Source organism: Pleurodeles waltl, chromosome 10, assembly GCF_031143425.1.
Source record: "Pleurodeles waltl isolate 20211129_DDA chromosome 10, aPleWal1.hap1.20221129, whole genome shotgun sequence".
In the NCBI taxonomy this organism is placed as follows: Eukaryota; Metazoa; Chordata; class Amphibia; order Caudata; family Salamandridae; genus Pleurodeles; species Pleurodeles waltl.
This window is the reverse complement of record NC_090449.1, coordinates 553,894,786-553,908,283: the sequence shown is the minus strand read 5'-3', so window position 1 is coordinate 553,908,283 and position 13,498 is coordinate 553,894,786.

The following is a 13,498-nucleotide window of genomic DNA, read 5'->3' as shown; positions in this document are numbered from 1 at the left end:
AGTCGTGTTCGGTGACGCGCACACCCAGTGAGTGCTCAAATAATATTACTGAGTACAATCATGGAAAATAAAAATAAATGAAATAGAGAGCACAATGTAAACTGGTAAGTGCATTAATCTTACATCAAATTGCTTTTCATCACAGTGAATACAACGGTGATAAGCACACTTTTAGTGACATCGTGCAAGTTGTATCATTAAGTTTTTTACATACTACAGCATGGAGCAGGTGTCGATTGCAGCACCACACTTTTTTTGCTTCGCCTGTCATTCAATGTAAAGACTAGATTGAAATATTCGATAAATATGTATTGCCATTGGATAGTGAAGATTTCAGCTCTGCATGGAAAAAGGCGATTCTTTTGAATTATTTAGGTTTAGAGGCTCAGAGAATGTTTAAACTTATGCCTCCAGCCGTGCAGAATGTTGCACCGATTATTGTTTTATATAAGGAGGTCAGAGGGAGACTGAGTAATAGATTTGGAAAGGATATAAATGTTGTGATGGCAAGGTAGATGTTTTATACCCAACCTTAACACGTGGTGGAATCTATTGATGTGTTAGTGTCAAGGTTGAGAGAGTTGTCCGTGAAATATAATTTTGGTGTGATCGGCGATGAGCTAAGGGATCAATTCATTGTCCAGTGCAAAAGTAGAAAGAAACAGAAGTGATTATGGGCAGCGAAAAAAATACCACTTTGAAGGATGCCATTGATATGGCACAAGTGATTGAAGAGTCTGAATTTTATATGCGGGAAATAGGGAAACATGCTTGAATTGGGTTAGCTGAAAAAGAACATGTGGCTGAAGTTAAAGGATGGGTTGAAATGGCGAGTAGCAGTGTGTGTGCAGTAGGAAAAAAACACAAACAGAAAGGTTTTAACAATGAGTTTAGTGGCAAGTCGTGTAACAGGTGTGGAAGTAGTATACATAGTATTGAAGTCATGCTTTGCTATAGGCAAAGAATGTAGGAGGTGTGGAGGCAAGGGTCATTTTGCACTATGTTTAAAAGAGTGGTCTAATCAAAGGTGGCATTAACATGGGATAAGGGAGATGAGCTGAGTCGTGTTCGTATTTTGAGCCTAGGAGATGATGAAAACAATGAAAGAAGAAAGACAAGACCAAAAGCATAGTTTACCATTGGGAAGAAGAAAGTGGAGCTCATGGTTGATACTGGTTCTAGGTACACTATTATTCCCAATGATTTTTTTTTTTAAAGTGGTCACATGTTGTGTTGATGTCAAAGGATATTTGCCCGGGGAAATATCAGGGAGAGGAGATTGATATCTTGGGGTATTTCACTATGACTACAGAGTGTAAAACGAGAGAAACACAAGGAAAAACGTATGTAGTTGACGGTGGGCTACTCATTCTTGGACGGATGCATCATTATGATCTTAAAATAACAGTAAATCCTAGGGCTCCAAAACAAGTCATGATGGTGAAGGAGATGAAATGAAATTCTTAATGAGGTGAAAGAGGTGTTTCAGGAAGAGTTGGGCGAGCTAAAGGTGTATGTGCACAAGATTCGAGGGACCCCAGGTGCAGTATGGGTAAAGCATAAAGTTAGAAAAGTTCCTATTGTAGTCAGGGAGGAGTTTAGCCTCATGCTGCACAATATGGTGAAGGAGTGGGTGATTGAACCGGTGGAGGCTTTAAATTGGGTATCACATGTGGTCATAACAAAGAAATCAGATGGCCAACGTAGGTTTGCGTGGACCTTCATAGTATAAATCAGAACATAGGGGGCGTAGCCAAGCCATCCAAAATGGTGGACACGAGCTTCTAGAGCGCCGCGTCACGCCAGGTAAATCCGACGCCCTAGGTGGGGACAGGGGAGGGGCGCCACCCGATGGGCGATCAGCGCTGAACCCCTGCGATCCTGCAGCTTGTGGGGGCCGAAATCCGCCTCTTCGGCAGCACCGCAACGGCGACGCGCTGCACCTGGTCGGCCCAGTTCCACGCGCTCCGAGGATAGAACGCCCTCGAGGTGCGACATGCGGCTGGAGGCTTCCCCCAAGGAGGTGAGGATTTGCCCCCAAGGGAAGGGAAGAACTGAAGGGAGGAGCGACCTGTGAGGGCCTCATCAAGGGCTGAGGACTGCCCCGAGCCGGCTCAATATAGAGTCCCAGGAGGTGCACGGGACCAGAAACTCACCACAGTGACGAGGGGGGCAGGTGGACGCCCTCTCGGGAACTGAAACTCTCTACCCAATTGTGAATGTGGGAATACCCACAGGAGGCACTTAGAAGTGGATCAAGCCCCCAGGGAGGGGATGAACTGCGTTTATACACCCTTGGAGGCTGCCTGGCCTGCTGCGGGACTGTGCGCACTAGATGTGACCCACAGGATGGAGGGGAGTGTCGCCCGGCAGGAGCTGAGAGGGCAGTCGGTGGGTGGAAAACTGTCGTACCCGACAAGCAGGCCCGCCCTGCCCCAGCGCATTGAACACCCGAGCAGAAGCGGGACATAGCGCAATCTCGGCACTCATCCACCAATTCACAGCGAAGAGACCCATGCAAGGAGGGCGCACCCAGAGCTGATTACTACAGAGCTGGCCCCGCCAAAGTGCTCATGAAGTAAAACTAGAAACGTGCCCTGGTGATCCCGATAGCCACATGGACACACTCCCTGACTGACTGCTCACCAGACCGGTACCCTTGCCCTGCTCGAGACCGGCCAGAAAAGTGAATTGGAAATAGGAATTAGTGAGGCAGTGCACAGCAAACGGTGAGCAGACGGAGATTCCTTGTAACCTGGAACATGGCCGGGGCAGGACGTCTACGCTCTGGTGCCGGTGCTGGGAAATCCCAAGACACAATGGCACAGGACAGTCAGAAACTAGACGCGGTCCTCGCAGCGGTGGAACGCATTGGAGACTCGCTGGAGCACGCCCGTACGTCGCTGGAAGCCAAAATAGACAAAGTGACAAGTGACCCTGTCTTGCTGCATGCTGACCACCGGAAGTTAGAAGACAAAACTGGCAAAATTGATATAAAGGTGGACGATCTGGTACCAAAGACCTCCCGCCTGCAATCAGAGATGGAGGAAGTACAGGCCCGAGTGATGGAATTGGTACGCCGAGTGGAGGATGCGGGGGCCGCTCCAGGAGAAACAATATCAGAGTAGTGGGCCTTCCCGAGGGAGCAGAGGGCCAAGCCCCGGTGGCCTACTCGGAGAACTGGTTGAGGGGCCTGGTGCCAACGGGTGGACTCACCCCCTTCTTCTCAGTGGAGCACGCCCACTGAGTCCCCACACAATCAAGGCCACCGGGGAGTCCTCCTCGTCTCTTCATCATTCGTCTCCTCCACTACGCAGACAGGGACGTGGTTTTGCGAACTGTAAGAACCGACTTGCCTCTCCGAATAGAAGGAGCACAGGTTTTGTTATCGAACTACACTCTAGCGGTGCAGAGAGACCGGGGCTCCTACCTGCCATTGAAGCGCAGACTCAGGTCCCTTGGTTTGAGTTACTCCCTGCTGTTCCCTGCCAAGCTACGAGTAGTGGCGGAAAACAAGTCACATTTTTTTTACTACACCTGAGACGGTATGGGAGTGGCTTGAATCATCAGGACTGTTCACGAGCGGAACCGCTGACAGGCCAACATCGATGCCTCGGGGCAGACGTGGCAGAACCAGGCGGGCTCGGAGGAGGGGAGAGCCCCTGGCCGACCGTACGACATGAGCACCTGATCTGGAACAACTGATACAAGAGAGAAGAGAGGCAATCCAGTCTGCCGCGGCAATAAGCATGTCCCATCTAGCGTCAGAATCGGACACCGAACTCTCGCAGCCAGCAAGTGACCGACCTGCCACCCCATACCGCCTGTCGGAGCTGAGCCTCGCTGGGGGCCCTCCTGTGACACCTGCCACGGCAGACAAGCTCTTTTAAGAGACTACTAGGGGATTTGGCGTAACTATACACTGCTGGAACTTCCTTGTGGGGGTTACAGAACCCCATTAATATGTTTGTAGAAGCGAACCATGGGCGGGTCTGGTTTTTAGGGAAGGGTGAAATATGTCACGTGGTGGTGTGCCCGACTGCCAGCGTGCCGCTCCCCCTTTGCACGCTGCGCTTCCCTGTAGATGCATATTATGGGCACTCCCCTATGCTCCCCACTACAGTCCTATTATTAGCTATGACCAGGCTGCATGGCCTGTGTGGAAACTATTCACCTGTGGGATCGGCCTACCCCATACTCCTATTAGTGGAGATAGATTATGTGCAGTTGTGTGGTTACATGCTATTGTTTTCATTGTTGGGTTTGGGCGGTGACCTGTTGGTTAACTGCTCTAATGGTATTAGTTATGTTTTGGTTCGGCTGGACTGCGCCTATTACACACCTAACCGATGGCTGGGAATGGGCAGTTGACGAAGCGATGCTATGCGAAGGGGAGGGGAGAGGCGATAGAAGAGGCTTTATTATCCATAACATGTCTTCATATACAGCAATTACCTGGAACGTGAGAAGCATACATACCCCCAAGCGGCGATAAGCCATTTATTCCTACCTCAAGAGGCATTCAATTCATCTGGCATTTCTACAGGAGACACACCAGGCGGGATCGGAGATCCCCCAGCTGTGTCGCGCTGGAGAGGGCAACTATACGCGACAGGGCACTCAGCTTATACTAGGGGCGCGTTGATTTGGATCAGAGCTGGCACACTCTTTGCAATAGAGGAGCAGATAATGGACCCACAAGGAAGATTTGTGTTGGTACGGGGAGACTGGCGGGAAGCGCTGTGGTACTGGGCTCTATATATGCTCCAAACACAGACCAGACATCTTTTTTACAAGGCCTGTCCCAGCATTTGGCGGGCTGGGGTGACCTCCCTTGGTTGCTAGGCGGGGACTTCAATAGTGTGCTTGATGTAGACCTGGACCGATCCTTCCCACCGTTGCCCACATCACCGGTGGTAACTGCCTCGCGCGGACTAGTGACTTAGACACAGCAATGGACACTAGTAGACCTAAGGCGGCAACGGCACGCGCAGGATAGGGTTTACTCCTTCTACTCTGCCCGCACTCTTTACACGTACGGTTAGACAGAATGCTCTGCACTCCTAACCTAGTCCTCGTAATAGGGAACACGGAATACATGGGGCGCACGCACTCGGACCACAACCCATTACTCGCAAGTCTTAGCTGGGAAATCTCCCGGCCTGCTGTACCTACTTGGAAACTGAGGCCCGAGGTGTTAGAGGACGCAGCGTTCAGGGGTTCACTGGGTGCTGCGATTTCGGAATACTTTGAGTTCAATGATGGCACCGCTTCATCGAGCCTGGTGGAATGGGACGCATTCAAGGCTTTGTCCGGGGGCACTGCCTGGGGACCCAATGCAACCTGCGCCGCTCCGTTGAACGTGATTTGACCCGAGTGGAGCGACTTTTGCTGAGGCCAGAGGGGGAGGCAGCCGACAGTCAGTCTAGGTCCCGACAATTGGCAGCTACACGTGCTGAACACCTGTCACTACTCGAGCGCCTGAGTTGTTTAAATTATACTGCGCACTCGGCAAACTAGTTGGCAAACTACTAGCCTGGCTGATCCACAAGACAGGGACAGGGGGCCGATAGTGGAGATCCGCTCGCAGTTAGGGGGATTAGTACACATGCCCTGGGAAATACTAGCTGAGTTCGTCAGGCATTACATTGCGCTCTACACCTCGGAAGCTTCTCCTGGAGATAATCTCTGCGCTGCATTCCTCTCTGAGGTGGAACTGCCATGCCTAGGGGAAGAACAAGAAGAGGCGCTTGAGGCGCCACTTGACCTTGAAGAAATAAAGGCCAGCATTCGAGAACTTGCATCTGGCAAAACGTCGAGCCCGGACGGGTTACCAGTAGACTTCTACAAAGCCTTTGCATTGCAGTTGGCACCCAGGCTGCTTCGCGTATACGAAGACACCGAACGGCAGAGTCACTTACCAGCCACTCAGGGAGAGGCGATGCTGGTCTCTCTTCCTAAACCGGGGAGGGATCCTGCAGAGATGGGATCGTACCGACCCCTAGCAATGTTAAACACAGACTACAAAGTACTAGCGAAGACACTGGCATTATCACTGGCGCTGAATGTCCCAGGTTTAGTCCACCCTGATCAAAACGGGTTTGTCCCGGAGAGAGACACATCACATAATATCAGAAGGCTGTTCCGAGTCATGAATTATGCGGGTCGGGCGTGGCCGAGGGCAGGCTTCCTTGTCTTGGACTTGGAGAAGGCCTTTGATTCCCTGGAGTGGCCCTACCTGTTCAAAGTGTTGCGGCGGTTTGGAGTGGGACCCTCCTTCGCCCGACTGGTTAAACTGTTATACACCAAGCCACAGGTCCGGGTAAAATTGGGATCTGCAATATCGGAGTCGATTCATATATACAGAGGCACGAGACAGGGCTGCCCTCTTTCGCCTTTACTGTTTTCACTCGCCATGGAACCTCTGGCAGCAGCCCTGCGTGGAAGGGGGACTGATTGGGGAATTCCCCTTGGGGACGGTCTGCATACAGTGTCGTTGTACGCTGATGACCTCCTTCTGTATTTCAGAGACATCATGTGAATTCCACCAGAGGTCGGGGCGCTCCTGCAGCGCTTCGCGAGGCTATCCGGCCTTAGGGTAAACTGGTCTAATTCATATCTCATCCCTTTCGATCTGGGACTTTCGGACCCCAGGATTGATTTGGCCGGAAGCCCCATTCCGTGGCAGCCTGGCACATTTAGATATCTAGGCATCAGAATCTACCATCGCGAGGAAGACCTGCTTGAGGGCAACCTTGCGAAAGCGGTATCCTCGGTCAGGTCCCAGATGTCGTTCTGGAGGACACTGCTGCTGTCGGTGGCGGGCAGGATAGCACTCCTGAAGATGGTCGTCCTGCCGCACCTCCTATATTTTATCTCTAACCTCCCACACCATGTTCCTCCTGGCTTCTTCAGGGCTCTGGAAGCCAGGTTGAGAGACTTTATCTGGAACGGTGGCCGATGCAGAGTCACCCTGAGGAAGCTGTACCTTCCACCTGACAGGGGCGGCCTTGCGGTCCCTAACTTAGAACACTACTACCTGGCCGCCACACTCCAGTGGATAGCCAGATGGCTGGCAGAGGTTCAGCTGGCTGACACAGCATCAGAAAGTGGTCCCTGGCCAATATTGCGAATTCAACATCTGTTTCATCCGCTCACACGAGCACCAATCCCACGACAGTTGTTTCTTAAAGTCGCCCATAGATGCTTTCATAGATCCCTTCGACTGACGAGGCAGGTGGACCCTTTTGCACCAGCCCTGGCATTGGCGGGAATGCCGCACGGCTCCAAGGTTACATCAAACTCGGAACTTCGGACATGGCACGAAGCAAATCTATTCACTTTGGGTGATCTTTATGAAGAAGGCTGGTTGATCCCGTTCACTGGGCTTCAGGATGTGGGACTGCCTCCCGGCCAATTTCTACTATACAGCTTCTTGCTGCGGACCCTGGGGACTGGGTGGAGAGACATCTCGACGGCTCCTCCCACCCACTTGTTGATACAATATCTGCAGGTGCTGGGTCGGGATCGTCGCTTGATAAGTTGGCTTGCAGATGTGTTGCGCAACCACACGGCCCTGGATGGCGGAGCATTGCGCGCGGCATGGGAAACAGATGCGGGCGCCCCAATTGCAGAAGCACAGTGGGGTATGGCCCTCTCGGGGCACCTTAACATACCCTGCAACTCCAGATTTCACCTCATACAATACTACCTGGTTCATACGGCCTATCTTACACTAGCCCGGGTGAGCAAATACTTTGCACATCGGGACGCGGCCTGTCCTAGATGCCAGGAGATTGGTGCAGACTTGTTACATATGGTTTGGTCTTGTCCTAGATTAGGCCCCTACTGGTGGGAGGTAGTTGATAATTTATTGAACTACACAGCCTGTCGGATCCACATTACCTGGGAGGCAAGCAAACTGGGACTATTCCCTAGAAGCAAGCGACATAGAGCGGAGGTACGCTTCACGGACCTAGGGCTCATCGTGGCAAGGCGGCTGGTGACTCGTAGGTGGAAATCACCGGACCCGCCACCCATGCAGGCATGAAACCGCTCTCTTGAGGTGTGGGCAGGAGCAGAGGAGGCGGCGCTGAAATGGGAGGAAGAGCTGGGTCTGCGCCAGTTCCCGATGTCCATTAGCTGGGAAGAAATGATGATGAGATTGTGGGACGCGGGCGGGAATCCTGACGAGGGAGGCCTGGACTAGTTCTCCTGAATGCCACTGGGGGAGTGCTGCACCGCGCTAGGAGCTTAGATGAGTAAATGGATGAGCCTTTGTGCTCCACTAGAAGATTATGAGACATAGTTTGCTACGCTTTGTACCTGACCTCACATCTTCGCTGACATGTTTAAATGAAGTAATTTAGCACCCCCTGTTTAATCCGAAAGCAAATATGTGTAAATAATAAGGTAGTTATTCGCAACCAGCAGTTGTTTGCAGTTCACACGGTTAGTTCACATAGTGTTAACAGCATCTGTCTACTCAACAATGACACTTAAACACATGAAACTTAGTTTGTAAAAGCATTGCTTGGCCCCAGACACACACCGGGGTGATGGGGACTGCACTGTGTGAGGGCAGGCACGGCCCTTTCAGGTGGGAGTGACCACTCCTCCCTCCACTCTAGCACGGGGGGCACTTCAGGATATGCAGGCTACACCCCAGCACCCTTTCTGTCACTGTCTAGAGGAGATGCACAAACAGCCCAACTGCCAAAATGACCAAGAGAGGGAATCCACAAACAGGCAGAGTCACAGAATTGTATAAGCAGGAAAATGACTACTTTCTAAAAGTGGCATTTTCAAATAAACAATCTAAAAAACACCTTCACTAAAAGATGTATTTTTAAATTATGAGTTCAGAGACTCTAAACTCCAATTTCTATCTGCTCTCAAAGGTAATCTGCACTTTAATAATATTTAAAGTCTGCCCCCATGTTAACCTATGAGAGAGATATGCCTTGCCCAGTGAAAACCCAATTTGTGAGCATTTCACTGTTAGGACATGCAAAACACATCAGTACATATCCACCCTTAATATACACCCTGTCCATGGGGCTACCTAGGGTCTATCTTAGGGGTGTCTTACATGTATAAAAAAGGGAAAGGTTTAGGCCTGGCAAATGGGTACACTTGCCAAGTTAAACTGGTCGCTTAGAAATGCACACACAGACACTGCCGTGGCAGGTCTGAGCCATGTTTACACTCGTGGTTGGCACAAGTGCTGCAGGCCCACTGGTAGCATTTGCTTTACAGGTCCTGGGCATCTCTAGTGCACTTTACTAGGAACTTATAAGTAAATCAAATATGCCAATCATGGAAAAGCCAATGAGACACATAATTTCACATAGAGCACTTGCACTTTAGCACTGGTCAGCAGTAGTAAAGTGCCTGGAGTAACAGAAAACAGAGTCCAGCACATAGAAACAACCTGGGAAGCAGAGACAAAACATTAGAGGAGATCACGCCAATGCTGCCAAGTTTAACACTCAACAAAGCCTATTTCATTTCCAAGATACAGGATACGAGGAATTGGTACAGATTATTGCACCCGAAAAGGAACAAGGCCTTGATTTCAGAATTACTACAGTCGATTAAATCCATCAACAGGGTGTAGAAAAGATATCTCTCAGTGGCAGTTCTATAACAAATTTAGTTACAAGGCCTTACCAGCTGCTAATTTAAGGAGAACTGCTTTTTTCAGCAACAGGGTTTTATATTCTACCCAGCTAAAATTCACAAAATGTATCTAAATCATTGGTCTGCCAGGTGACAACTATTGTGAAGGTGAGTCGACCTCACGTTCCCAGCATGTTCAAGGAAAAGGCATTGTTGTGTTGTTTTAAGGGTTTACACTCAACTCTTTAAAGGTACTGTTTCCACTGGTGTGAAGGGCGTGTGTGCGCCATGCTACTGCCTCCTTGTGACAGAGAGGAATCTTTGTGATCTTGGTGCTGAATTGGAGGAATAAACAGGACTGCTTGACATAAAGAGGTATTGCTGACCACAACGGGTGGCTTTAGAAAGTTTATTACCAATCTTATAATTTGGGAAGGATCTGGAGAGTGGCTGGGTGGTTCTATTTGCCCAGTGCGTGAATCCAGCGCACGCCCCTCTCAATTGAGCAAAACCCATTGGAGCCATGACACACTTTAATCACATTCTCTAGCAGCGGGACGAAACTTGGATGCATGCTAGCGCAGTGACCTGCACACCTGTCTCTCTTGAAGGCACAGGTTGCAATTTCTACTATGTCTTCGTTTTCATAACACAGAGTGCTGTGATGCACACACCAGGCCAAGGAAAGTGGCGAGTTGTGTTCAGTGACGCGCACAGCTGGAGAGTGCTCAAGAAATATCACTTGGTTTCAGGACACAGAGCGCAGTGATGAGCACACCAGCCCAAGAAAAGTAGCAAGTCGTGTTCGGTGACGCGCACACCCAGTGAGTGCTCAAATAATATTACTGAGTACAATCATGGAAAATAAAAATAAATGAAATAGAGAGCACAATGTAAACTGGCAAGTGCATTAATCTTACATCAAATTGCTTTTCATCACAGTGAATACAACGGTGATAAGCACACTTTTAGTGACATCGTGCAAGTTGTATCATTAAGTTTTTACATACTACAGCATGGAGCAGGTGTCGATTGCAGCACCACACTTTTTTTGCTTCGCCTGTCATTCAATGTAAAGACTACAGGGAGTGCAGAATTATTAGGCAAATGAATATTTTGACCACATCATCCTCTTTATGCATGTTGTCTTACTCCAAGCTGTATAGGCTCGAAAGCCTACTACCAATTAAGCATATTAGGTGATGTGCATCTCTGTAATGAGAAGGGGTGTGGTCTAATGACATCAACACCCTATATCAGGTGTGCATAATTATTAGGCAACTTCCTTTCCTTTGGCAAAATGGGTCAAAAGAAGGACTTGACAGGCTCAGAAAAGTCAAAAATAGTGAGATATCTTGCAGAGGGATGCAGCACTCTTAAAATTGCAAAGCTTCTGAAGCGTGATCATCGAACAATCAAGCGTTTCATTCAAAATAGTCAACAGGGTCGCAAGAAGCGTGTGGAAAAACCAAGGCGCAAAATAACTGCCCATGAACTGAGAAAAGTCAAGCGTGCAGCTGCCACGATGCCACTTGCCACCAGTTTGGCCATATTTCAGAGCTGCAACATCACTGGAGTGCCCAAAAGCACAAGGTGTGCAATACTCAGAGACATGGCCAAGGTAAGAAAGGCTGAAAGACGACCACCACTGAACAAGACACACAAGCTGAAACGTCAAGACTGGGCCAAGAAATATCTCAAGACTGATTTTTCTAAGGTTTTATGGACTGATGAAATGAGAGTGAGTCTTGATGGGCCAGATGGATGGGCCCGTGGCTGGATTGGTAAAGGGCAGAGAGCTCCAGTCCGACTCAGACGCCAGCAAGGTGGAGGTGGAGTACTGGTTTGGGCTGGTATCATCAAAGATGAGCTTGTGGGGCCTTTTCGGGTTGAGGATGGAGTCAAACTCAACTCCCAGTCCTACTGCCAGTTCCTGGAAGACACCTTCTTCAAGCAGTGGTACAGGAAGAAGTCTGCATCCTTCAAGAAAAACATGATTTTCATGCAGGACAATGCTCCATCACACGCGTCCAAGTACTCCACAGCGTGGCTGGCAAGAAAGGGTATAAAAGAAGGAAATCTAATGACATGGCCTCCTTGTTCACCTGATCTGAACCCCATTGAGAACCTGTGGTCCATCATCAAATGTGAGATTTACAAGGAGGGAAAACAGTACACCTCTCTGAACAGTGTCTGGGAGGCTGTGGTTGCTGCTGCACGCAATGTTGATGGTGAACAGATCAAAACACTGACAGAATCCATGGATGGCAGGCTTTTGAGTGTCCTTGCAAAGAAAGGTGGCTATATTGGTCACTGATTTGTTTTTGTTTTGTTTTTGAATGTCAGAAATGTATATTTGTGAATGTTGAGATGTTATATTGGTTTCACTGGTAATGAAAAATAATTGAAATGGGTATATATTTTTTTTTGTTAAGTTGCCTAATAATTATGCACAGTGATAGTCACCTGCACACACAGATATCCCCCTAACATAGCTAAAACTAAAAACAAACTAAAAACTACTTCCAAAAATATTCAGTTTTGATATTAATGAGTTTTTTGGGTTCATTGAGAACATGGTTGTTGTTCAATAATAAAATTAATCCTCAAAAATACAACTTGCCTAATAATTCTGCACTCCCTGTAGATTGAAATATTCGATAAATATGTATTGCCATTGGACAGTGAAGATTTCAGCTCTGCATGGAAAAAGGCGATTCTTTTGAATTATTTAGGTTTAGAGGCTCAGAGAATGTTTAAACTTATGCCTCCAGCCTTGCAGAATGTTGCACCGATTATTGTTGTATATAAGGAGGTCAGAGGGAGACTGAGTAATAGATTTGGAAAGGATATAAATGTTGTGATGGCAAGGTAGATGTTTTATACCCAACCTCAACAAGTGGTGGAATCTATTGATGTGTTAGTGTCAAGGTTGAGAGAGTTGTCTGTGAAATATAATTTTGGTGTGATCGGCGATGAGCTAAGGGATCAATTCATTGTCCAGTGCAAAAGTAGAAAGAAACAGAAGTGATTATGGGCAGCGAAAAAAATACCACTTTGAAGGATGCCATTGATATGGCACAAGTGATTGAAGAGTCTGAATTTTATATGCGGGAAATAGGGAAACATGCTTGAATTGGGTTAGCTGAAAAAGAACATGTGGCTGAAGTTATAGGATGGGTTGAAATGGCGAGTAGCAATGTGTGTGTAGTAGGAAAAAAACACAAACAGAAAGGTTTTAACAATAATTTTAGTGGCAAGTCGTGTAACAGGTGTGGAAGTAGTTTACATAGTATTGAAGTCATGCTTTGCTATAGGCAAAGAATGTAGGAGGTGTGGAGGCAATGGTCATTTTGCACTATGTTTAAAAGAGTGGTCTAATCAAAGGTGGCATTAACATGAGATAAGGGAGATGAGCTGAGTCGTGTTCGTATTTTGAGCCTAGGAGATGATGAAAACAATGAAAGAAGAAAGACAAGACCAAAAGCATAGTTTACCATTGGGAAGAAGAAAGTGGAGCTCATGGTTGATACTGGTTCTAGGTACACTATTATTCCCAATGATTTTTTTTTTTTTAAAGTGGTCACATGTTGTGTTGATGTCAAAGGATATTTGACCGGGGAAATATCAGGGAGAGGAGATTGATATCTTGGGGTATTTCACTATGACTACAGAGTGTAAAACGAGAGAAACACAAGGAAAAACGTATGTAGTTGACGGTGGGCTACTCATTCTTGGACGGATGCATCATTATGATCTTAAAATAACAGTAAATCCTAGGGCTCCAAAACAAGTCATGATGGTGAAGGAGATGAAATGAAATTCTTAATGAGGTGAAAGAGGTGTTTCAGGAAGAGTTGGGCGAGCTAAAGGTGTA